This window comes from Vicugna pacos, chromosome 9 (assembly GCF_048564905.1).
Source record: "Vicugna pacos chromosome 9, VicPac4, whole genome shotgun sequence".
NCBI classification, from domain to species: Eukaryota; Metazoa; Chordata; class Mammalia; order Artiodactyla; family Camelidae; genus Vicugna; species Vicugna pacos.
The window spans coordinates 76,274,252-76,300,316 of NC_132995.1; the positions used below are offsets into that span (position 1 = coordinate 76,274,252).

At 39.3% G+C, this 26,065-nt stretch overlaps 1 long non-coding RNA gene across 3 annotated transcripts; it reads right to left on the reverse strand.

Moving 5' to 3' along the window:
- Positions 1–480: 480 nt before the first annotated feature.
- Positions 481–26,044, reverse strand: LOC107033972 (uncharacterized). Of its 3 annotated transcripts, none has more exons than XR_012076030.1 (4): positions 25,957–26,044; positions 25,704–25,874; positions 24,891–25,018; positions 481–583 (listed from the first exon to the last, which is right to left on the reverse strand). It is a non-coding gene; the product is annotated as an uncharacterized lncRNA (long non-coding RNA). The 3 variants fall into 3 exon arrangements; XR_012076028.1 differs by lacking the exon at positions 481–583 and adding an exon at positions 20,134–20,851; XR_012076029.1 differs by lacking the exon at positions 481–583 and adding an exon at positions 23,885–24,155.
- Positions 26,045–26,065: the final 21 nt, after the last annotated feature.

Sequence of the window (26,065 nt, forward strand, 5' to 3'; positions counted from 1 at the left end):
CCCCAGACAATATTTCATAAAAGCATATTGTTTTTTCCTACTCTATAGAAAGGAAGAAAGTCATCACAAATATTGAAAAACAACACAAAGGAAATATTTGATTTGATAGTAGAAATAAAAATTTTAAATAATTGCTTTTATATTTGGGAATCAGTTTCATCTGATTGAGTTTCTTGATCAAAATGTTGGAGGATCCAGGCAGCTGTGTAATGACAAAGATTTAGTTGTGATGGGTTGTTATTTGTATTTCGTACTTAAATATCATCTAAAAATGACAATTCCAAATGATCAAGGGCTATTAATTGATTAATTTAGCGGATATTTCCTGTGTACTGGAGACTCCGTGTTGGTGGTAGAAGTGTGATCAGCTTATCTAGCACTTTGACCTAGTTGGGAAATAAACATGAGGTGGTTTTTTCCCTGCAATCATTGCTCTCGATAGAATCTTAGGCAAATACATAACTTTACAGTCACCTTCAAGTTCCCAAGCAATCACTCTGGTCAGTGTAAAACTCTAATCTTCTCTCTCTTCCTCCAGCCCAGGCTCGACTGTGGCTCAAGGGACAAGGATCGCTCTCTTGGGCTTGAGGGCAGGGAAGAAAGATGAAAAGAAAAATGTACTAGTCGTTTTTTGGGCTTAGTTGAGCCCATCACTGAAACTGACGTGCATCACTGCTTCTCTGGGTAATGTTGACCAAACACTGGTGTCTTGTCTGACAGATGTCTGACTGCCATTTCGGGTGGGGCAGTTATGGGATTCTTCAGAGGAACCACTTTCTTGACTCCCTCAAGGGCAGTGTCCCCCTCTGATTTCCTCTTGCTGCTGGAGTCATGTTAACAAGCAGAATTCCTCTCAAGCTGGGGCACCAGCAAGATGGCTAAAGCCCTTCCTGCTCTCCTGACATTTGGCCCATGGGGAATTCATGCATTCTCACTGTGCCTGTTCCCTGAAACCTCTTCTCTATACCCTACTCCAGTTGCTTTTTCCTGCTTATGTAGGTACAGGACAATCAAAGAGACACTGCCTAGGAATCTGCCCACTTGGAGAATGAGAGTCCAGTCTCCTCGTATCACGAGCACCCCGAGTTAATAAGTTAATAATTCTGTATACTTTTTTGTGCTCCACTTACGACTTGGAGGTGGGAAATGCTCTGACAGCGTTTGTTCCAGCACAGAAAGGGGGAACCCAGATGGAGTCTGGAAGAATCTCTGAGCTAAGGAGATAGAGCTAAAAGTACAGGGAGACCAACACAGCTAGAACTCACAGAAACGAGTACGACAGAGAAGAGAGAGAGCAGAGAAGGAGTTCCAGAGTTCGTCATGGGGTCCTCTGAGGTTTTCAGCTGAGTACTGGTAAGCACAACCGCAAGAGGAAAGAATCTTGCCTTTGGCCAGGAAACGTGCCTTTGGCTGGGAAAGAGCCACCCAGATGGACTCGAAGTATCAGGGTTAGAAGTAGTGCCCATTCCCCACAGTCAGACAGGAAACCCTCAGAGGTTATGGAGCGCCAGGTGGAATACACAAGGGATGCTTGCCTCGGTGGTGAGGGGTGATTAGCTCCAGGCTCGGCACTGCCCTGCTTCCGTGTAACAGTCTTACAAGCAAGACGTGAAAGGACCGAACTGTTTGCAGGAAGCTCACAAAGGCCAACAATGTTTATAGAAATACAAAAATACCTAGGACCCAACAAGTTAAAATTCACAATGTGCCAAATCAAAAATTAGCAGCTATACAGAGAAGCAGGAAAATATAGCCTGTAACAAGGGGGAAATTAATCAATTGAAACTGACCCAGAACTGACACAGTTAGAATGAGCAGACAAAGACATTAAAACAACTGTTATAATTGTATTTTATATCATCAGAAAGTGAAATAGAGACATTAATGATGTAAGAAAGATCCAAATATAATTTCTAGAAATGAAACAATATGTGAAGTTAAATATACTAGATAAAATTAACAACAGATTAAATATGCAGAAGAAAAAATTAGTGAACTCAAAGATATTAATAGACACAATCTAAAATGAAGCAAAGAGAAAAGAGAATTTAAAAAAATAAAAAGAGTCGGGAAGGGATAGACTAGGAGTTCAAAACTTATAGATACTGACAGGCATATGTAGAATAGATAAACAAGATTATACTGTACAGCACAGGGAAATATATACAAGATCTTGTGGTAGCTCACAGCGAAAAAAATATGACAATGACTATATGTGTGTTCATGTATAACAGAAAAATTGTGCTCTACGCTGGAATTTGACACAACATTGTAAAATGACTATAACTCAATAAAAAATGTTTAAAAAAAATAAACAGAGAGAGTCAAGCAGTTTAATATACATGTAATTGGAGTTCCTGAAGGAGAAGATAGAGAGATGAATAGAAAAATATTTGAAGAAATCATAACCAAAAATTTTCCAAATTTGATAAATACTATAAACCCAGAGAGCTGAGCAGCTCAATGAAGCCAAAGCAAAAGAAACATAAAGTAAATTACACAAAAGAACATCACATTCAAACGACTCAACCTCAGTGATGAAGAGAAAAATCATAAAAGCAGCCCAAGGGGAAGAAAAGGACATGTTATGAAGTGAAAAAGAAAAGAGATGAAGATGACAGCAGCTTTCTCACCGGGAGCAATGAGAGTGAGAAGATGGTAGAGGAACATCTTTACTGAAGGGAAAACACTGTCAAACAGAATTCTATAAGCAGTGAAAATATCTTTCAAAATAAATACTTTTTCAGACACATGAAAGATGAAAGAATTCATCAGCAGCAGAACTTCACTGCAAGAAAAGCCAAGGAGGTCCTTCAGGCAGCAGGAGAATAACACCAGATGGGAAATACGGGTCTGCATAAAATAACGAAGAGCAGCAGAAGCGGTGTCTACACAGAGATACTGTAGGTTCAGTTCCAGACCAGCGCAATAAAGCAAGTAACACGATAAAGCTAGTCACATGAATTTTTTGGTTTCCCAGTACATGTAAAGGTGTGTTTATGCTGGATGGTAGCCTATTAAGTGTGCAATCGCTTTATGTATTAAAAAACCAATGTACACACCTTAATTAAAAATGCTTCATTGCTGAAGATGCTAATCATCATCTGAGCCTTTTTGCTGGTGGAGGGCCTTGCCTTGCTGTTGGCGGCTGCTGACTGATCAGGGTGGTGTTGCTGAGGGCTGGGGTGACTGTGGCAGTTTCTTAAAACAATCTCAGCTTTTCGACACGCCTTCCCCACTAAGCTTGATCACTTCTAGCTTTGTTTTAAAGCGAGAGATCTGCATCTCTTCATTTCGCTTGAACACTTTGAGGCCATTTAAGGGTTATTAATTGACCTAATTTCAATATTGTTGCATCTCGGGAAATACAGGTCCCGAGGAGAGAGAGAACAGCTGGTCAGTGGAGCAGTCAGAATGCACGCATTTATTGATTGTTTGCTGTCTTATATGAGCATGGTTTGTGGCACCCAAATCAATGACAACAGTAACATCAAAGATCACTGATCACAGATCACCGTAACAAATACAGCAATAGTGAAAGAGCCTCGAAATATTGAGAGAATTACTGAAATGTGACCCAGAGACACGAAATGAGCAAACGCTGTTGGGAAAATGGCACTGATAAACTTGCTTGATGCTGCACTGATAAACTTGCCACAAACCTTCAATTTGTAAAAAAAAATGCAGTATCTGCGAAGCACCATAGAAGTGAAGTGCAGTAGAAGGAAGTGGCCTGTACGTGGTCTGTGTTGTATGTGGTCTCTGTTGTATGTGGTCTGTGTTGTGTGTGGTCCATGTTGTGTGTGGTCTGTGTTGTGTGTGGTCTATATTTTGTGAGGGAAAAAGAGGAAGGATTGAATGTAGCCAGTCTATCTAAGTGAGGGAGAAAACTAGAGATTTTAGGACAACGATGTGCTGGGGTGATGTTCGACAAGACTCTCCAGAGAAAACATGGTGAAAGTTAGGAGTAAGGCAGCAGCAAAATGGTACAGGAAGAAGGGGAGGGAGTAGTGAAGTGTTTCCTAAAAGAAGAAAATTTGGGATGCGGATAAAAGACCCAAGAGTCAGTATATTAAAACCTCTAGATAACACTGTAAGGTTAAGCTGGGATGGAGTTTATCACTGATATATGTATGTCTTAGGAAGACTTTTTTTACCTGTTTTTTGCTTTCCTCTAGTTTTTATAACCTTGTTAGGCTAATTCATTTAATTTAATTATTATATTTATAGAATATCATCACAATAAAGAGTATTAAATACTGTGATATGACCTTCAATTAGCTTTTTCCAGTGGATAAATTACTATACCTCTGGTGGACAGGGAAAATATATCACAGTGTAAATTTTAAAAACCAGAGGAGAAATTAAACTATGATTATTTTGCCCAGATCCTTAGAAGGAGTAGGTGGATATTACGGAAAGGCTCAGGATTTTCTGTTTTTGCGTTTTCCCTCCAGTGCTTCTCATGGTTCCATATACATGTAAACATATAAAAAATTAATTTTGACAACTTTGTTGATAAAATCTAATGCTTCAGTATATTCTCTAGAAAATAACAGGTTTCTCGTGTTCTTCATAGCACGTGTAGAGAGCACTAATGTAGTATGGACAGATACAGAAGACATACACTGTATAGTATAAATAAATTCTATAAATATAAATATGTGAAATATATTTAATATTATATATATTAAATGGAAGAGCAGCTAGTCAGTGGAGCACTCAGAATACAGACATTTACTGATTAAGCTTGCTGTCATGCAATTTATATACAAATTTTATAATCTACAAGTGTATTAAAACTTTATGTTATAAATATATTAAAACTATGTTGTTGCTGTCTCCTCTGACACTTCAGACATTTGACAGTAATGACGACAGTGATGACAATGCTCAGCTTTCGCAGTGTAAGTTACTGGGCTAGGCTCTTCATGCATAATCTCATGTCTTTACCAACATCTTTTTTCAATATTATTTATTTTGGGGGGGGAGTAAGTAGGCTTATTTATTCATTTTTGGTGGAGGCACTGGGATTGAACTCAGAGCTTCATGTGTGCGAGGCATGCGCTCTGCCACTGAGCTATACCCTCCCCCCTTTACTAACACCTTTTGAGGTAAGTACTATTTCTCCTATTTTATAGGTGAGGAAACATATGCACAGAGAAGTTTGGTGACCCATCCAGGAGCACTGGGCTCCAGCAGAGGTCTGGGTAATGCCAAAGACCATGCTTGTAGCCACACCCTGTGCCAGTCCCCATCGTCCAGAATAAATACACTGATGGCTGTGAAAGTCCAATTTGAGGATACAGTAAGTACAAAAATTAGACATTCGTTAAGCATACTTATTCCAAGTCAGTGAGAGTTTCAAGGATAACTAGCATAATAAAAATTTTGTGGGCAGGAAAAGGAAGACCCTCCTGATAACCTCAAAAGAAAGTAACGTGAATGTGTGAAGCACCTACTATGTGACAACCTTGGAAGACACTCTTTCAAATTAGTTTTTCCATAATATAACTTGATCTACTTTAATTTGTAAGATATAAAAATTTATAAACTTTTCGGTTACAAAGATTATGGATTTTAAAGATCTATTTACTGCTTAGGTGAAAAGTAAGCTATAATAAGGTTTCTGCTTGTTTTTCATTCGCTTCCAATAAGAAAAAAAAGGTTGAGGATTTATAAGAAAATTATTTTAAACCCCAAGACAGAACAAAGAAGCACATTCAGAGAAAATCTTGCTTTACCCCTAAATCCAACAGCTTGGCAGACGTGTACAGGAATCTCAGTGGCTAAATGTGAGCTGCGTTTGCTGTATCCAGCAGACCATCTGCTGAAACCCTGAGACATAAAGCAGCTCATCAAAGCAGGGGTCGTCCAGAGAGAGGAGAGTAACCTGTGTACCACTTAGGGCGTTGGGTTTAAAGTACTAAAGATGGGACGATACTTAGAAAGGACTCTGTGGCTGCTGTTAAAATAGAACTGCTCGGGGACTGTGGTGTATTGTTCCAGAGTAGCTGGTTCCCTGAAGCTGTTTCGTCTATCCCCACTCTTCTCTTGTTCTAGGAACCCTATGATTAAAGGGCTGCAGAATCACAGAACCTGTGGCCCCTGTTTCTTCCTCCTCACCCTTGAAGTCATAGTTCCAGTGAGCACCATCCAGTACACTGAGGCCAAGCAAAGGATTATGACAAAAAAAGGAACTTTTTCAGCACTGATGATGCCAATTTTGGTGGTTTTAAACGTTGGATTGAATAAACTGAACAAGCAGTATCATAGAATTCTTAATTTTACCAAATAATGATAATAATTTACCAATTATTAAAAGTTGTTAGGAAACTTTTAGTTAAGTGTATGATCTAGCATGTTTTTCTTTTCCGTTTTTTGGCATGGAAATTACGTTTACCCTTTTTTCTTAATGATGATAAGATTTCACATTAATTGCAGGTTATAAAATTCATAAAGAAGACATGAACACTTTTCATATGAAAGAAGTCATTGTCTTCTACCAGGAATTAATCAATACGTCTTTAGAAAGGCAGTACGTTCTCCCACTCATTGCTGACAGGTCCGGCATTGTAACACACACCGCAGCTCTGAGTCCCTCCGGGAGACTGTTCAGGACTCAGAATTCAGTTTCGTCTTTAAAATGGTCTGCAGAGGACAAAGCCCAAGGCAACAGTAATGGCTTGGAATGAGTGGTTGAATGTATAGGGCGGCTTAGAACTTAGCTTCCTGTAAATAGTCCCTTTTAAAAGTGGATGAGAAAAGAGAGAGACATCTTTGTAAAAAAGACTAAAAGTTAGGAAGATGTCTAGAATTGTTTGTCCTCTTAAACCAGAACTGAAAGCTTTAAACAACTTATTCAGAACCTCACCAGATATTTGGCATTACTGTTGAACGATACCTCTCAAATGGAGGTGTTGAGAAGAGGAAATCCTGCATCTACACTCTCGGAAAAGGAGATAATGCCTGCTGTTAATCTACCTACCACGGAAAAACAGCACCTAAATGAGAGATACTAAGTATTGGTTAAAAGGGACTACCATCTCCTTCCACTAGGAAGTGAACATTTGCTATCCAGGCAAACAGATGTGAATGCTACCCCCAGTCAGGACAACAAACCAGTAACAATATAAATACGGCATTTAAATGAGCCTTCACGAATCTCTAAGACTCCAAGGAATCCCTTCCTCTGAAGAACCATCCAGAGCACCGGAGGGGAGATGCAGAAAAGCCTGGGAACCCGGGCGGCTGGAGCCCTGGTCCGTGGCAGTTGCTTCAGTTTAGGAAAAGCCACTCTGCTCGCTGCTCGCTTTGGGCTTTTACACAAGGTTATTTTTGAAAACAGGTAGGCACCACTTAAAAAAAAGGCTTGGAAACCGTTCATCTTGAAAACCTTCCACTACGTGCTGAACAGGAATAAAATGTAAGAAATCCAGTCAGCTTTCCCCTCATTCCCAATCAGGGGCAAAGTTCATTTGAAGTTGAATTTGCAGCTCATGTGTTACTCCCTCCCAGTGGCCCCCGTTCTTTTCTACATCTGCACCTCCTTCTACTGAGTCAACAGTACACGTGTGTTTTTTGTCAGTATATTCTGACTTCTTTTTAAACTTTTTCAGTGATATTTCTGTTTTGCCGATAGAGTCCTCAGAATTCTCTTCACCAGTTTCTCAAATAGAATTTTTGAACTTCATTTATTTCTAAGACGACAGTCAAATTTATTATGTGGTGTGGTTGATCCTGTCATTTCTCACCTTACTCATCTTTTAGCATTTTGAGATTGTTCCATTTATTTTTAGATCCTTTCTGCATACTTCCCTATACTTTCTTACTAATAAAAGAAAGTCTGAATATTATTCAAGATATTAAACACACAGTTGAAATTAGTGATCTTTCCCAGACATCCTCATTTCCTTTTCACTAGTTTGAACAGAAGGATGTCACATCTTCCGGCAAACTCTTTATCAACTCGAAATACCAGTTTCTCCTTGCTTAAAGCTAAAACATGATGCCTCATCTGTGATAAGATATTTTGATTTCTTCTGACATTTCTGCTAAGCTTTTGAATGTTTTTGCTATTGTTCAAACTTTTATCAAATTTAGTTTTCTGTTGTCAATCCTCAAATGGTAAGTCAACCTTTTAAAAATATTTAACTTTCAATTTCAGCTTTTTACTTGTGGTGCTATTGTTTTGACTATATTTGAGTTCTTTGCATCCTTTTGGACATGAGTTTTAATTTTCCAGCTTTGGGGTATTTTTTGTTATTTTTCTACCTAACTCATTGGCATACCAGTCTGTGTCAGAATGAGTTCAGTACCTAAATTGAGGCACAAATTTAATGGTTTAAATGAGGTAGATGTTTATTTCTTTATCTCCTCTTGTTTAACAGTCCGGTGGTTGATGATCCAGGCCTAGAAGCGTAACTTTGCTCTGTGAGGTTGTCCAGGAATCCAGGCTGCATCTGTCTTGATGCCACAAGGTATTTCCCATGCACACATTGCTCAAAACTATTTAGCATCACTTCTGCATACCAGCTAGCACAAGAGGGGGAAGAAACAGTGGAAGGCATTCTCTTCCCTTTTAAGGGTAGATCAAGTGGTACGTACATCACATCTGCTCAGATCCTGTGAGCCAGAAGTCAGCAATGTGACTCTACCTAGCTGCAAGGCAGAGTGGGAAGTGCAGCTTTATTCCGAGCAGCTAAGAGTCAGTGATTTGCTCACATAATAAAGAAGAGAATGGATACTAGATAACAACAAGGAGCCTCGACCACACAGCTTTCGTTTTATGCTTCCGGAAATGAGTGGCCAAAACATTCCCATTTCATATGAGTGAGATTGCTCTGGATACTTTCTGAGCAATTTCATACTTACGTTGAATGTCGATTCACTGTGTAGGGGCTCTCAGTTGTGTTTAGATTAAAAAGGGAAAGACTTTGCTTATTGTCTGCATTGTGGCCAGAGCCAGGTTTCTAAGAGGCATGAAATCTGGGAAGGGTGGGGGTACACAGGAAACTCAAGGGGCCACTGTACACACTCAGACATGCCGCTGCTCCCAATGCTCAAATCCTGATGAGAGTGGGAAAGTGCTTTAATAAGAAGGGCCATTGTTTTCAAAGCTCCCCTGAGGATCTCCCTCCCCCTTTCCTTCCTCGTTCTTCTCCTCCTCTTTTCTCCTTTTCCTTTTCCTTCTTATTCCCATGCTAGTGGTTATCACTAGAGACGTTGTGAGTTATCCTGCCCTGAAGATCTTTAATAAAAGTTCAACAGCATTTTGATTGCATTGGCTTAGACATGGTTGATTTAGTCTAAATATGAACAGGGCCTGTTGGGAATGCAAATGAAAGATTTCCCATCTGAGCTCTGGAGATGGTGGTGGCAGGGGACGCTCACCCAGAGAGGGGTCCAGACTATGGCTGTCTTTTCAGCTAATTGGAGCAAGATATTCTTTTTCAGAAAGATAGGCTTCCCTCATAGATAGGGGTCAAATTTCCTCCTTAAAAATAAAGCAGGTCCGCGGTCAGAATTCTTTGATAGTGAAAGATTATTTAAAAGAGAACTTTCAATTGAATCTGGCCCATCTGAGTATCTAATCTATGCTTGACAATGTCGGGGGTGGGGGAAGTGTTTTCCCAGAAGGAACTTTTGGAAGTTGCCATGTTAGCATTAAATATTACTTTAAAAACATCTCTATATACACATATCGGTATCCAAGTACAAAATAGAGTATGTTCACCAGAATTAGATCCTGCCTTCTAGGAATTCCAATCTCAAAATTGGTATTACTGACTCAAGCTAACAAGTAAACACAAACCAGCGAATGCTACACATAATAAAAATAAATAACAAATTATTTATAGTTGGCTTAAGTTCAGTGACCAACTCTGAGACTTTGTGGTCTGGAAATAAGCCATAATTTTCTGACTCCCACCCTGGAGTTAAGCCTCGTAAGTGCGTCTTCACAGAGAATTAGCTAACATTTTTAAGACTGTGATGTCTCAAAAGATTTGAAAAATAACTACATTTGTACTATCACAGTTCTAGGCTTTCTAAGTATTTTATACTACAATATGTTGCATCAGGCAAGAAAACATTAGACCCAGCAGAACATGTTTTATTTTTCTGCTGAGAAAATCTTGAAAGGAATCTATAAAACGTTGAACAAGGCACACTTGGTGGAAGTTGCTCCTGATTTTAGGAAATGCAGTGACTAATATTTATAAAAACATGACCAACTTGTGAACATGTTTCTAACATGAAAATCAATACAAGGCAAGTAGAAGAAAAACGTCCTTATATAATCAGCGTGGGCTGATTAAACTTATAAATCAAGCTGATGGAAGAAGCTGCATAATCATAATCTAATTTCATTGAAATCAAACAGAAGACAGTATCCTGAAAGAAAAGTAATTGAAACACACACACATTTAGTAATATCTATATAAACTTCCAATTAGTCAAAGTTTAGGGCCTTAGTTCTTTGATTTACATGAATGATTCTAAACTTCTAGAAATATATGGTTCTTGCTTGAAACCCAAAGAGTGATGGAATTAAAAACTGAAGGCTAAGACTTTACACATAATATGACTCTTCTCTACAGATCCGTCTTAATAGAAAGTTCTGTGTATTTTAGGATGAAAGAAATTTGTTCAGATCACAAGTTTTAACAAGGGATGTGCTTGCAGGAGATCAGAATTTGGAAGTGCGCTGTGGATGACATTAGTTCTATTTCAGATTTGCTGGTGATGGTTTTTATAATGGCTTTCTAATTTGAAAATTATAATATTATTATTTTCTGTTTCTGTGAAGTTATAGTAAAAACTTGATCAGTTACACATTCACTTACTCCTCTCTGTGCCAGGGACTGTACTATGAATGTGACACAATGTCTTCAAGGGACAGCTACGTAAGCAAATGATAACAGCACAGTGCAGGTGCCACAAGCTGTCATGGAAGCGCGCACAGCTGCTACAGGAACAGAAAGGAGCAAGACTCCTAGCTCAGGGAGGGATCAGAGGCAAGGCAGAGGAAGGCTTCCCAGAAGTGGTGAAGGATATTAAAGAGAACAGAATATTGAAGAGAAATTATTTGCCAGTAAAATAACTGCGGGAGAAAAGGGCATTGCGCCAGAGGATTCGGTGAGTGTGACAGCTTAGGACCGTCTCTATCATGGCAAGAATGAGGAGTAACAAGTGACGGCACGGCTGGAGAACAGAAGATCTGTATTCAGAGGGGTGGGTGATTGATTCCACGTTGTCCCTCATCTTCCAGATCTACAGTTATCAACCAGTCCGCTTGTTTCTATGTTGCAGATATCTCTGGAAAATGGCTAAGAGCTCTAACTCCATCTCCACTGCACCAGCTCAGCCCAAGCCACAGTCATCTCTAACCCGAACGGTCGCAGTAGCTTCCGTGACGAACGTTTCCGCTGCCACTTTCACTCCCACAGGGGATAATCTTTTAAACAGTGATCAGATGGAGTTATTCCTTAACATGGCTCTGTTCAGTGAGGCTTCTGCCCGTCCTCTGCTCATGTTCTTTGCGTTTATCTTGACCATATGAATTAATTAGTCAGCTTCCGTTTTCTGTTATCCTCACTAGACTTTTTAAGGAAAAGCCGTGCTTGTTTATATGCCCAGCGTTTGGCAAAGAAAGAAAGAAGGGAGGGAAGGAAGGAAGCAAGGAAGAAGAAAGAAGAAAAGAGAAAGAAAGATAAAAAGGAAGATATGTGATGACTAACTGTAATGACGCAGTATTCTGAATGAGATTCTGGGACAGAAAATAGGTAGAAAGTAAGGAAATCTGAATAAAGAATGGCCTTTTGTTAATAATGTACCAGTATTGGCTTATTGACGAAGGCAAATGCATCATACTCATGTAAAATGTTAATAATAAGGGAAACTGGGTTCAGACTATATGATAATCCCCCGCAGTGTCTCTGCAATTATTCTGTAAATAGAAATGTATTCTAAGTTAAAAGTTTATTTTTTTTTAAAAAAAAGGGAGGAGAAAATAAAGAAGAAAAGTGGGCAACACGCAGCTGGGAAGGTAGGCAGGGGTTAGTTAAAAAGGTCTTCATAAGTCATGTTAATATGTTTGAACTTTTTGCTGAAATGATTAGACTTGTATTTTCGAAAGGATGATTCTAAATGTAAAGGTCGTCAAACTTTGTTTTAAAATACCAGATAGTCAATGTCTTAGAATTGCACACCGTATTAATTTCTTAAGACTATGGTAAAACATTACTACAGCCTTGGTGTCTTAAAAAAACAGAATTTTCTCACAGTCCTGGAGACCAGAAGTCCAAAAGCAAAGGGTCAGGAGGGCTGCACTCCCTCCAGTGGCTCTAGGCTCTAGGGGAGATTCTGTTCCTTGTGTCCTTCCAGCGTCTGGTGGCTCCAGGCAGTCCGCGCCTTCCTTGGCTTGTGGCCATACCACTTCCTTCTTTGCCTCCATCCTCACCTCACCTACTCCTCTGTGTGCATCTTCTTTGTGTGCCTTTAACAAAGACACTTGTCAGTGAATTTAGCACCACCCCCAAGATAATCCCGGATGTCAACATCCTTTCTTTAATTACATCTGCAAAGATGCTTTTCCCTAAAATGGTAACATTCACAGGCCCCGAGGATCTGGAGGTGGACACATCTTTGGGAGGGCTGTCATTCGGCCTACTGCGCAGGCCGTGTGGTCTCTTGTGAAACCACTCAGTTCTGCTGCGGTAGCACCAAAGCAGCCACAGACAACGCGTAAGTGAGTGAGTGTGGCTGTGTTCTAGTAAGTGGCATGAGCTGGCTTTGTTGGGCCTACGAGCTCTCGCTTGCTGACCCCTGACGGCAGTGTGAAGAAGAAGTGAAAGGCAACAAATAAAGACAGCACTCAAGTCAGGAGGGAATTGTAAAGGTTTGAATAAGACAGTGGCAGTTGGGTGACAGGGAGAGGAGGAAATTGAGAGCCAGTGATTAGAATCAACAGGACTGGGAGGCGGGCGACAAGGGAGGACTCAGTGAAGCTCATCATGGAAGTGGAAATCGTCATTTCACCAGGCCGGTTAATACCTGTGACTTTGTAAAAGAGCAACTTGAGGCTTTTCTACTTTCGTTACTTGAAAGATATTATTTTTACCAAGGCAATTTTTTGTAACCCATACAGACCCATAGTGAAAAACAGGAAGGCTCAAAAGTATTAAGAGATTTTTATCGTGCAGCCAGAACTACAGGGTATGGGACGTTTTAAAGTCAGAGAGGACAGCAGTTAGCCAGCTGGTCTATTTCTTAGAAGGAATGAAGCTGCGCTAGGAAGGCTGTCCTTTCCCGTTGATGCACAGTGTATATACAAATAGTCCTTCTCAACACGCAAAGCGTTGGATGGCTGAGATTATTAATTACAATTAGTACTGAAACATCTATTCATAGTTTACAAAGTTCTGACCCAACGCAGCTTGTCACCTGATCCTCACAACATTTCTGAGGTAGGGGCGGCAGGTGTTATTATTAACACCTGGAGTGAAAAGCAGTGAAGTGACATTTTCAAGGACACACAAACAGCAAATTCTGGTTTCCTGGCTTAAAATTCCCTCTAAATCTTGGGCTATTTCCTTCTCACTGTCTCTGAAGTTGGATCAGAGAGCTGTGACGGTGTGTGGCCCCTCTAGCGAGGGTGGTCAGCATGACCAGAAAGATAAAGATGAGATTAATGAGGTTCTTAACTAGGCAGTCAGGGTGGCCTTCCAGCTGTCCTTGGAGGGCTGATGGCCAAAGAGAAAATGCAGCCTTGAGAGCAAAAGCAGAACATGACATGGGCAGGGATGTGGAGAAACTGGACCCAGGGCTTTGTTACAAGCATATGGCATGCAAGAGATAAAGCAGCAATGTCATGAATGCAATCCAGACAACTGAGTGCCAAACTCCACTGCAACAGTCACCTGCAGAGTTCGCTAGCGACATACCACCCCGCGTTCCAGTTCAGGAGAGCCTTCTAATTCAGCCAATCGGGTAGAGGTCCTGAGGGGCCCCCTTCCCACCCCAGGAAGTCTGCTGGCGAATGTCCACCAAGTAATCCAGAAAACAGAAGCAGCAGGAAACATCGAGAGGGATTTTTGGTGTGAGGATAGCAAAGAGTTGGCAAATATAATAACTTCTATTTTTAAGAAACAGCAGAGGGGCCCTAGGCCTTTTTCAGAAGATAATTTAGTAATTTTTTTGACAGCTACCTCGTGTATGGTACCAGACCAAGTTCTGGGAGTATAGTAGTGAGTTAGAAATTAAGACAGACTTGGTCCTCATACTTACAGAGCTTACATTCCATATGGGAGACTAATATCAACTATTATTATTACATGATAGCATGTAGGTAAGTGCTAAAAAAAAAGGCACAGGATGTCGTAACAGGGGACAGATAGCAGAGGAGTCTGACCCAGTCTGAAAATCAGGCAAAGTTCCCCTGAGGAAATTGCGTATGATTTCAGATCTGAAGGATGAGGTGGTTTGACCAACAAAGAGGGGAGAGGAGGATTAAAAAAAGATATCCCAGTTAGAATGTTAGTTAATTACTTCACGAAATTGTTATTGAGAGCCTACCATGTTCCAGGTATTAGTCTGGGCTCTGGGATGGAGCAGTAAACAAAATGGATAAGGTTCCTGCTCTCATGGATCTTACATTCCAATTTATGAGACAAAGAAAATAAAAAATAAATTATCACACAGGAAATCATCCGATAATAACAATAGTGTAAGACTTCAGTTTTCTCCAGATCAACCTGTTGATTCAATACAATGCTAATCAAAATGCCAGCAGGATTTTTTTCATAGTACTTGACAAACTAATTCTAAAATTTATATGATTACACATATAAAAAGAAAGTCTTAAAAAATAAAGTTGGAAAACTTTTATTTCCAAATACCAAGACTTATTCGAAAGTGGTAAGACAGTGCGGTATCGTCACAAGGGTAGACAAATAGCCCAAGGGAACAGAACAGAGTTCAGAAATAAACTCACACATAACATATAACAAAGATGCCCCTTGCAGGGCAGTGGGGAAAAGGCCTTTTCAATAAATAGTGTCAGGTCAATTGAGTATCCAAGTGGAAAATCAATACACAAAAATCAGCTCTTGTGCAAACCAGAGTAATACTGCTCCTAGAAAATAACACGGGAAAATACCTGTATGCACTTGGAGTTGGCCAAGATTTATTAAACCAGGTACTAACCAAAAAGGGAAATATTGATAAGTTGGACATCACTAAAATTAAGAATGTCTGTTTATCAAGAGACACTATTAAGAGGGTGAAAAGGCAAGTCACAGAGTGGGAGAAAATATTTGTAACATATGTAGCTGATGAAAGAATCATGCCTGGAATATATAAAGAATGCCTACAAATCAGTGAAAAAAAAATAGGAGGGGGGAGGGATAAAAAAATTGGGACAGACATTTCACACAAGCAAAAATATAAAGATTAAATAAAAGGCTAATCAATAAGCGTTAAGAAAAACATGCTCAGACTTCTTAGTAATATGAGAAATACAAGTTACAACCACAAAGGAGTGTCACTTCATACCTGTCAGAATAGCTGAAAATCATAAAATCAACAGTATCGAGAATTGGCTGGGATGTGGACAGTTAAGGAGGGTGTGTTGGTACAGCCACTTTTGCAGTGTCTGCAGAAACCAAATGGATGTGTATTTATGGTCCAAAGATTCCACTGCTTATTACATGCCAAAAAGAAATACATTCCTAAGTGCACCAAGAGACGTGTATGAATGTTTATAGCAACACTACCTGTAAGCCAAAATGGAAACAACCAAAAGGTCTGTCTGAGTCTGTCTGCACTGCTATAACAAAATACCATAGACTGGTTGGCTTATAAACAACAAATATTCACTTCTCACAGTTCTGGAGGCTGAGAAGTCCAAAATCAAGGTGCTGGCATGTCCGATGTCTGGGGGTGAGGATTGCTTCTTGGCTCAGTGTCCATCAACAGAAGAGAGCTTAAGCAAGTTTGGCATATTCTTACAATGGAATACTAGACAGCGCTGAAAGGCAACACATCTACCACATGCAACAACAGGGCTGAGTCTCATAAGCACAATATTGAGCAAAAAGAAGCCAGTCACATAGGACATACTATGTGATTCAACTTATATGAAGTTCAAGTGCAGGCAATACCGATGTGTGGAAGTTACATTGGAGAAAGACAATTATTTTCATTTCTTCATCAGGCAGTTGATAATACAGAGTGTTCACTTTGTAAAAACAAACCCCCCAAAACAAAACCCAAAAACCATGAAGCTGTACACTCAGGATTTTTGTACTTTTCTGTATGTATGTTGTAGTTCAATTAAACAATCTGCTTGAAAAAAGAATTGAAGCCATCCTAAGTGGTTTCTCATTAGTGAGAAGATTTTGGTGATTACAATCTGAATGGAACCTACTAAGAAGAATTTGTAGTAGGAATTATTAAAGTTAAATGTCCCATAAAAAGTGCTTAAAATGTATCTTTTGTGTGATTTAGTCATTTTCACACAATTACTTTGATTTTAAAGTCTCAATTAGAGTATATTTAGGCATAACTGAGGAGAAATCACTTGGTATGTTGTGGTAGGCCAAGCTATGATGCAGCGACAGCATTCCTCCCCTGAACCCCCCAAAACCTCAGTGGCTTAAAATAGCAAAGTTTCTTTCTTGTTCTCATCAGCCTAATTAGATGTTTGGCAAGTGACCTTCCACAGGACGTCTCAGGGACCCAGGCTCCTTCTGTCTTCCGGCACAGCTTTCCTGTGGATCTCGAGTTCTGCCTGGACCCTCTGCATCTGGCCAGCCAACGAGTGAAAACAAAGAGTGTGGAGAAAGCATACTTTTTTTAGCTGCCTTGGCCCTAAGATGACACATCCCTTCTAATTGTGTAATAAGAATTAGTCACTTGGTTGTATAAAATACACTCGGGCTGGGAAATGTAGTCAAGTCTGTGCTGAGGAAGACAAAACAAATGTAGTTTGTCTGTAGCCATATCTGAGACACCTGGAGCCCAGGACGGACCACGAGGTCACTACTAGGAACGTGCACAGAAAGTTGCTGCTGGGGAACGTGGATTCTAACAGGAAGAGTCACAAAATGGCATCGTAACCAAAAACTCTATCACATTCAAAGATATAAAAATGAAATTGAAAAAAGAACAGTCCTTTCATAATTTAAGAGAAAGAGGTTATTATGAGGGAGAGATTAATTAGAAGAAAAATTTAAATGGAGACACTACTGCATTGGAGGAATGGATGTATCAAGGTTAAATATTTGAAACAGACTATGGGACGTTAGTCAATTCACGAGATACTGTGCAGGTCAGGAAGACTTCAAGCTGAGACGGACAATACAGGGAGACAGAACAGGCAGGGCCATGGACTATTTTGCATTCTTTCGCTCTCAAGTGTAAGGTAAGCCGATAACATGGGAGAATGTAATCAAGAAGAGTTCCGTTGTCACAAGAAAAGCTGAAAACTACAGCCACCTCCTAATGTCTCTGACATTGGGACCCGTACTTAAATGGTAATAGCGTTGTAATAGGGGAAAACACATGCAGAAAACAGTAATTAGACTCTGATGTGAAGGGCACCAACTGAGGTTGTTCGAAATGGTGCTCCCAAGACTCAGCTTTACTTTGGGAGAAGTCTGGGGCACAGTTGGGTGGGTTTGTGCCAGAGATAGAGAATGAAGTCAGCAGGGGAAGAATGTGAGCCATTTTAAGATGGTTAATTTTAGCCGTCTCATTTGAGCGCTTCTGGAAATTAAGCATATCTGGTATTTCTTATGTTGACCTTGGTCAAAGTTACCGTAGACAATAACTTCTGTCTACGCTGTGCAACTGTCCAGCCTATGGCATAGCTGCTGGAAGGCGCCTCACCCTGGGAATGCCAGGTGCTCCCTTCCTGAGGCCTTGTGTGAAGGAGCAGGGGGGCAGGACAGCAGGAGAACGTGCTGTGCACACTGTTCTCCCCGCTCGTGCTGTCACCTGGGACCAAACCCGAGGTGTATGAATCTGGGTAGGGCTATTCTTCTGAAACAAAGACACCTAACATTAATTCAGTTTCTGAGAGAAGGTACAGTTTATTCATCTCTCATGCAACAGTCTGCCGTGGTACTCACTGTAGAGCACAGGGAACTATATTCAATACCTTGTAATAACCTATCATGGAAGGTAATCTGAAAAATATATGTACAACTGAGTAACTTTGCTGTGCACCTGAAACTAAAACACAATAGTATACATCAACTGCACTTCAACGAAAAAAAACAAAAAGAATGTTGGGAATGGGAGTGAGTGGGCCGGTAAGGTACGGTATTAACTTTAAGTAGACTGGGAAAAGTTTACGGATGTATGTTGTAATACCTAAAGCAACCACTTAAAAAATTGTTAAAGTGTAGTTAGAAAGCCAAGAGATAAATTAAAATGAATATCTGAACACTATTTAAATAATCTGAAAGAAGGCAGGGAAAGAAGCACAGAGAAACAAAGAATTGAGATGACAAACAAATTAATAAAATAGTAGACCTAAATCTATGTCAGTAATTACATACAAATATGTATTTATGTTTAGCCCATTATCAGAATGGGTTAAAAAGCAGACCTAGCCATCTACTGACTATCAGAAATGCGCATTAAGCATACAGATGAACTTAAAATAAAAATATGCAAATAAAGTAAAATATTTTATTATATTTATATGTAATATGTACTATGTTAATGATATTATATTACTAATGAAATTAGTACAGAACTAGAACCATACGTATACAGTTAACTGACTTCCAGCAAAGTTGCCAAGGCAATTCAATGGAGAAAGGACATCAACAAACACTGCTGGAAAAACTGGATGTCCATATGAGGAGGGAGCTGAAGAACATCAATCCTTACTTCACACAATACCCAAAATTAACTGAAATGCATGGTAAACCTAAAGGTAAAACCTAAACCTTAAACTATCACAAAACGAAATCGGAAAAGGATCTTTGCTGACTTGGGTAGGCAAAATTTCTTAGGACACAAAAGGCATGACTCATTTAAAATAGTATAAATTGGATTTCACAAAATGAAATATTTTCTCTTGGAAAGAAAATATTGAGAAAATGAAAAGGCAAACCACAGGATAGGAGAAAATATTCTCTATCATGCATCTGACAAAGGACTGACTGATATTCAGAATAAAGATTTCTTCAATTCAGCAATAAGACAAATAACTCAATAACATCTCATAAAAGATATCTAGTTTGTGTACGCAAAAAGATGCTCAACTTCATTAGTCCTCAGTGAAACTAAAACCACTTGTAAAATTAAAACAAGGTATCATTACTCCCATAAGAAAGGGTAGGTGAAAAAGGCTAACAATAATGATTGTTGACGAGGATGTAGATTAACTGAAACTCTCATACACTGCTGGTGGAAATGTTAAACAGTACAACCAGTTTGAAAACAATATGGAACTTTTTTAAGAAGTTAAACATACATCTACCATACAATGCATTAGTTGTGCTCCCAGAAATGAAGACACGTGTCTGCATAAAAGCTTTTGCACAAACGTTCATAGCAACTTTTTTACAATAATCCATATTGGAAACAACCCAAATATTCAACTGGTGAATAGATAAGCAGAATGTGGTGTGTCTATGTGATGGAATACTACTCAGCACATAAAAGGAAGAAACTACCAACACACAAAACAATCAGGATGAATTTAAAATCAATTCACTGAGTAAAAGAAACCAGACACAAAAAAGTGCATGATGTATGATTCCATTTATATAAAATGCAAACTACAGTAAGAAAAAAAAAAAAGCAGACCAGTGGTTGCCTGTGACCGAGGACAAAGAGAAGGAGGAATCTTGGGGATGCTGGAAATGTTCTGTATTTTTTATTGCGATGGTGATTTCACAGCTGTATACAACTGTCACAACTCATTCGACTGTACATTTTAAATGAATGCAGTTTTGTATATAGATCATTTATTGATATATTTGATAAGAAACAATGAGAAGGCCTTTTTCATATCATTCTTTATAACTGAACTCTATTTCTCAATCAACAGCAACCCTAATTCTTCAGTCCTGGTTCTGCGCTCTGACACCATGACTGTAAAAGCATGAAGAAATGGCTTATTCCACTACAAGTCTCTCAAATCTTTGAAATGAGCCAGCATATGCCTCTTAGCCTTTTCTTCTACAAATTAGGTACTACACCTCCCCAGCTCCCCACCCCGGCCTCTTTTTTAAGATATTATTTAAATCCTAAGCTCTTTAACATTCCTGCTTTCCCATCTTTAAACATGCTTTAGTTTGTCAACATTCCTTATAAAATGAATCACCCACGACTGAATGCAATATGCTATGTATCATCTATTAAGTCTTGTTCAAGGGAGATAGTATGGTTTTTAGAGTGAGCAGGGGACCAGGTATAGGGGAATTTGAGTTCTCTGGCTCTGCCAGTGAACGACTAGCTTTTTGATCTTAAGCAAATCAATTCCTGTAGATTTCTCAGCGTAATGAGGGAGCTGGAATTATTTCTTTGGCCTAAGATTTTGTTCATTTTTAGCATCCAGAAATGAAAGCACAGGTAAAAAATCTCTGAGAAACTTTTTCAATTAGGAAATATAAATCATCTGAGGCATTCTGCTTACAAATGACTGAAGCTTCAAAACAAAACAAAAACACCCACACATTTTGTGATTTGAAAAGAATTTTTAAGATTTGTATCAGATTTGTGTTTAGAGAGGTGCACATCAAAGTCCTCTAACTTCTGCCATTAGAGGTTTTCCAGTCGTGTGCTTTAGACCATGTGGACTTGTGACTTGCTATGCAATCTCCATGAGCTGGAAAAATTCAAAACATATGGCAGCTCAGATGTTAGGTTGGGAGAAATAAAAAATTTAAAAATTTCAGAGCTGTTTAGAAGATGCTTTGCTATATATATATATTTTATGTGATTTGTGTATATGAATATGTTGGAGAAATTACACTTGGGAATGAAGTCTAAGGAAAGATAAATCTTTGTACTTTAAGTCCACTCTAGGTACCAGTGTATGTTGCAAATAAAGTAGGAATCTGTTCAGAACCAGAGATTTTAAAACTATACTTTTTCTAATTGAACATTTAAACAACCACCACCAAATCAGTGGCAACTGTCGTTCAAAGGAAATAATATGGTGTGTAGAACGAGCCAGGGACCAGGTATAGAGAAATTCAGGCAAAATTACTATATTAGAAATCAGATTCTAATTTCTAGAGTATTTCTTGATTTGGGGAAATTTTCAGATAAATTGTATAAGTAGTACTTTTTTTAATTAAGGAAAAAAATTTCTAATCCTCCAATATTATAGATCATAGCCTACCAAATAACTTATTTAGTTAAAACTTCCCCAGATGACTTGTGGTACAAAGCGTCCTGCTGGAAGGATTTCCTGCTGGTTGGTTACCTGCACGTATCTGCACTTGTGGATGGAACAGAAAGTGCGGACACAGGCTGTGGGGTTTGGCAGGACTGCTTTTGGAGTTGATGCTTTAATTGTTTCCCTAGGATAGCATGTTTGACACATTCTGTTAATTAAGGAACACATCAAATAGGTGAATATAGTTCCTGATTTTCAGTGACACCTTACAATTTGACAGCTCTTTTATTCCACAGTTATCTGAAAAAGTCCTAATAATACACATTAACTTGCTTCACTTTCATATTAACCACTGTCTTATCCTACTTGTTATTTCCTAGGCTTATGGGGTTTTTATTTCCCTCCCAGTCTCCATGTATTTTCTTACGTCCACAGTCTTCACTTTGTGGAGTGTGTTCCTGGCCAGAATGTTTTTACCTAGACTTGTTTAACCCACATCACTGTATTTGCTGGTGCAAGGACAACATTCCTTCTGCTTAGATGTGTAATTTATTCTCCGTCCACTTGGTTCCTCTCCATTCTCTTGCCCTCCCCATGACACACACATGCACTGCATCTACTCTCTCACTCCCTCACTCAGACATGCACGCACACTATTTGAGTGAATTCTTAGACATTTCCCCCCATACATCAAATGAACAAATGTTTGTAAACTATAGAATGCTATGTCCATTTTGTTATGACACTGATTCTTCATAAGCCACTAATCTGAGTTAGATAAAGCAAGATAATAATGCAGGTGACTCTTTCTAAAGACAACTAAGCAAATTATTGCCTTGAAACCATGCCCCTAATTTTGGAATCCCAGCTTCTCTGATACTGCTCCCGCCTCCCACCCAACTCTCCCTCCGGTTTGGCAGCAGACAGCTGGAGGAAGACGCTTCATAACCTATCCTGGCTTTAGCAGTAAGTCCTATTAACTATGGTAAATAGCACATACTTTTCATAAGCCAGGCACACTTTCCTGGCTGATTTCATAGCTCCTACGTAGGGCTGCCACTGCAGCCATGGTGACAGTTCTGCTGCTCATATTGCTGCCGCTGCCTGGGTAATGTGTTGTTCTGTAGCCAGCAGATCTGTCCCAAGGCAGGACCTTCCGCTCTGAAAGGCTTAGCCGGGCCACGCCCTGGGAATAAGTCTGTGAGCCTTGCTTAGCTGCCTCCCCTCCACAGCCTGGGTCCAGCCGCTTCCCTTACTGCGTCTTAGGGAGTCTGCTGCTCCCTGAATGTGAATGAATCTTTCTCCTGGTGCCTAGCACTGGGGTCCTAAACTCAGCATCAAGCTGCTTTTATTCCTTGTGCACTTCAACATGCCTACTCTTTCTCCAGAAAGCTATTTCATGTTCCTGGGGCTCAAGGGAGATTTGAACAGCCAGAATTTCCAGAGAACATCTTCAGATTTAGCCCCTTCCCTTCTCTGGTTATTATTAATGGTAGCAGCTGTGGTGAGAAAGCTGACATATCTATTTCTCTTTGTGTTGGCTTCAGACTCTGGGTGGACATGGATACAGCATTCCCAACTTTGTTCCAAGGACAGTCAAAAATGTTAAAAAAAAATGCTATAACATGCACTGGGCTTTCTCAATGCTTTGACATATTTAAACATGAGATAACCCATGCTTAAATGCATTCTAACTCAACATGTATCACAAATGAGTAATTATCTGCCAGCTGCAGTAACATCTCTCACCGCTCCCTCTCCCTTCCTGGAGAGGATTCTAGGCAGAGGCATTATTCCTGTTTCTTCACGGTGTTTGTTATTTCTGTTACCCTGTCCATGCCCCAATCTGTCCAGTGTCCTAAATAGTTACTGGTAACATTGCATGTCTCTTTATTTGCAATGATGTTACAGTAAAGATACGTTTCTAGATTTTATTTTTAAACAACATGTAAACAGTATTAATTACTCTTTGATCATATTACTGCAAGATCTGGCCAACTTTAAATCTTTAGGTAAAAAACAAAACAAAGAATGCCTGTTCTTAAAGTATGTTTTATACTCTGATTTCTGACATTTAAATGTCTTTAAAAATGTCTGTCAGTGGCTTTCAAAAGTTCCTTGAAAAAAATTTTTGCAGTATACTATATCCCATGTTTCATTAGGACTGACTTATATAAGATTCTGGTTGCCAGAATCTTGATTATAACAATCAGGTAAAGTCTTCCTCATTCAGATAGTAACCAACTGAAGGAATGTATTCAGTCCTATTTACCCAGGGACTTTATAATAATGGCAGAAGAATTTGCTAATAATGATTAAACCTACTACTCTGTAAGGAGAAGTGTATACAATTGTTCTACAAATCTAAATACAACTATTCATAGAGAATGTACACTGGTTACCAGTCTCCATTTACTCCTTCTGAAGAAACTGTATTAATTTTTAATTAGGAAATAATTCTATTCCAGTGTGGAATACTGCTTTTTGTCCCAAAGTGTCTCTTCTGGGATGTTTGCTTCTTACTTCAGGGTTTGTGTTACCGCATTTTAGACTCTACTTATATAATTACACAAAGAGCAGTCATTGAATATTGAGTCTTTATCAACTGATCTCTATGGCAGCCTTATATCCCTTGTAATAATACACTGGCTGGCTGTGGCTGTGGGTTGCTTTGGCTCTGGGTCTAACTGGAGCACCCTCTCTAGCAGTTGCATTAGAATCAACATTATTGGCTTTGGAGAACAGAAGATATTTTAAATTCATTTTGGTTGAAGAAGTCAATTTCTGCCTGAAAAACAAGCCAACAGTTCTCTGAAATATGGGTATTGGTCTCTTCTGCATCACCATTACACATACTCCGTAGCAGCTGGAACTCAAGGAATTACTTTCTAATTAACTTATGTCTGTAATTTTCTTGGTTTTATAGAGACTTGCTAAATCTTTCCCTAAAGGACAGTTATCCTTTGATTTTCATTCATTGATCCTTGTGCTATTAAGCATCTACGAAATGCATAGATAGCATTGGACTCTTCCCCATCCAATTGTGCATAATAATCCTTCTAAATTTTTCTTTCCTCTCAAGAATCCCATCATACCTAACTTAATTTCTTTCCTTTCCTTTTATTTTTCTTGGACATTAATTATACAATTTTCAGATTCTCCCAAATGATCTTACCCTTTCCAAGTCTGACAATAACACAACACATTTCTGGCTGTCCCTCAGAGAAAAATAGTCCTGAAACATCAATATTTCTTGGTTCCTGCTTCTCTAGGCCCATCAGAACTAACTTTTTCAGTGTCAACTCCTGATCAGAGATTAAAAAGAGTAGAGTTTACAAAGTTGAGAAAATTTTGATTGTGTTGAATTTATGAGTCAGAACCTATGCATCGGCTGTATTAGCAGAAATCTGTCTTGTTCCTGAGTCATGAACACCTATTATTTTGTCTTTCAAGCTCTCCCAGTCTTTCTGGAAACTGTATTTTGACACCCATCCCCCCCAATAGTGAAATAAATACAACTTACTGGTGCATGGCACGTCCCAAATGGATCAGAGACAAGCTGAAGAGCTAAAACTGTAAAATTCTTAGAAGAAAACATTGGAGAAAATTTTTATGATTTTGTACTTGGCAACAACTTCATGGATATGATACCTAAAGTACAGGTGACAAAAGAAAAAAAATAGATAAATTGGACTTCATCAAAATTAAAAACTTGTGCATCAACTGTTACTATCAAGAAAGCAAAAAGAAAACCTACTGAATGGGAGAAAATATGTGCGAATCATATATCTGATAAAAGATTAATACCAGAATATTAAAAAAAAAAAACTCCTACAACCCAATAAGAAGAAGATAAATAACACAAAAAATTGGCAAAGGATCTGAATAGACATTTCCCCAAAGAAGATACTGAAATGGCCATTAAGCACGTGAAAAGATGCTGAACATCACTAGTCATTAGGGGAATGCAAATCAAAACCACAATGAGATACCCCTTCACATCTATTGGAATGGTCATAATTCGAACAAAATGGAATGTAACAAGTGTTGACAAGGATGTGGAAACATTGGAACCCACCAGTATTCTTAGTGGGAATGTAAAGCAGTTCAGTAAGTGTGGAAAACTGGTGGTTTTCAAAAAATTAAACTTAGAGTTGCCATGTGATCCAGCAGTTCCACTCCTAGGTACATAAGGAAGTAGTTGAAAGCAGGGACTTGGAGCAGGTATTTGCACACCAACGTTTATAGCACCATTATTGACAACAGCCAAAATGTTGGTCCAACACAACGGTCCGCCCATGGGTGAACAGGTAAACAAAATGTGGTGTATACGTACAAACGGAATCTTCAGCCTTAAAAACAATGAAATTCGTCGGATACGTGCTGCAACAGGGATGAACTTTGAAAACGTATGCTGAATGAAATGAGCCAGACACAGGAAAACACGGTTTTGAGGTGCCCGGAACAGGCCGGCTCTCGGGGACGGCAGGACAGCTGTCACCAGGAGCTGGGGGAGGACTCAGTTTTATTCAGTGAATGAAGTAGGCCACAGAGTCCCGAGAGCGATCTATCTGAAAGGAATTACAAACCGTTGGAGGAGGTAAGGAGAGGCGGGAGCGGAGAGGCGGGGGGCGCGGCGATCCATTGCTTGGAGCTCGGCTTAGCCGGCCTGGGGGCCCTCGGGGGAGGGGGTGAGTA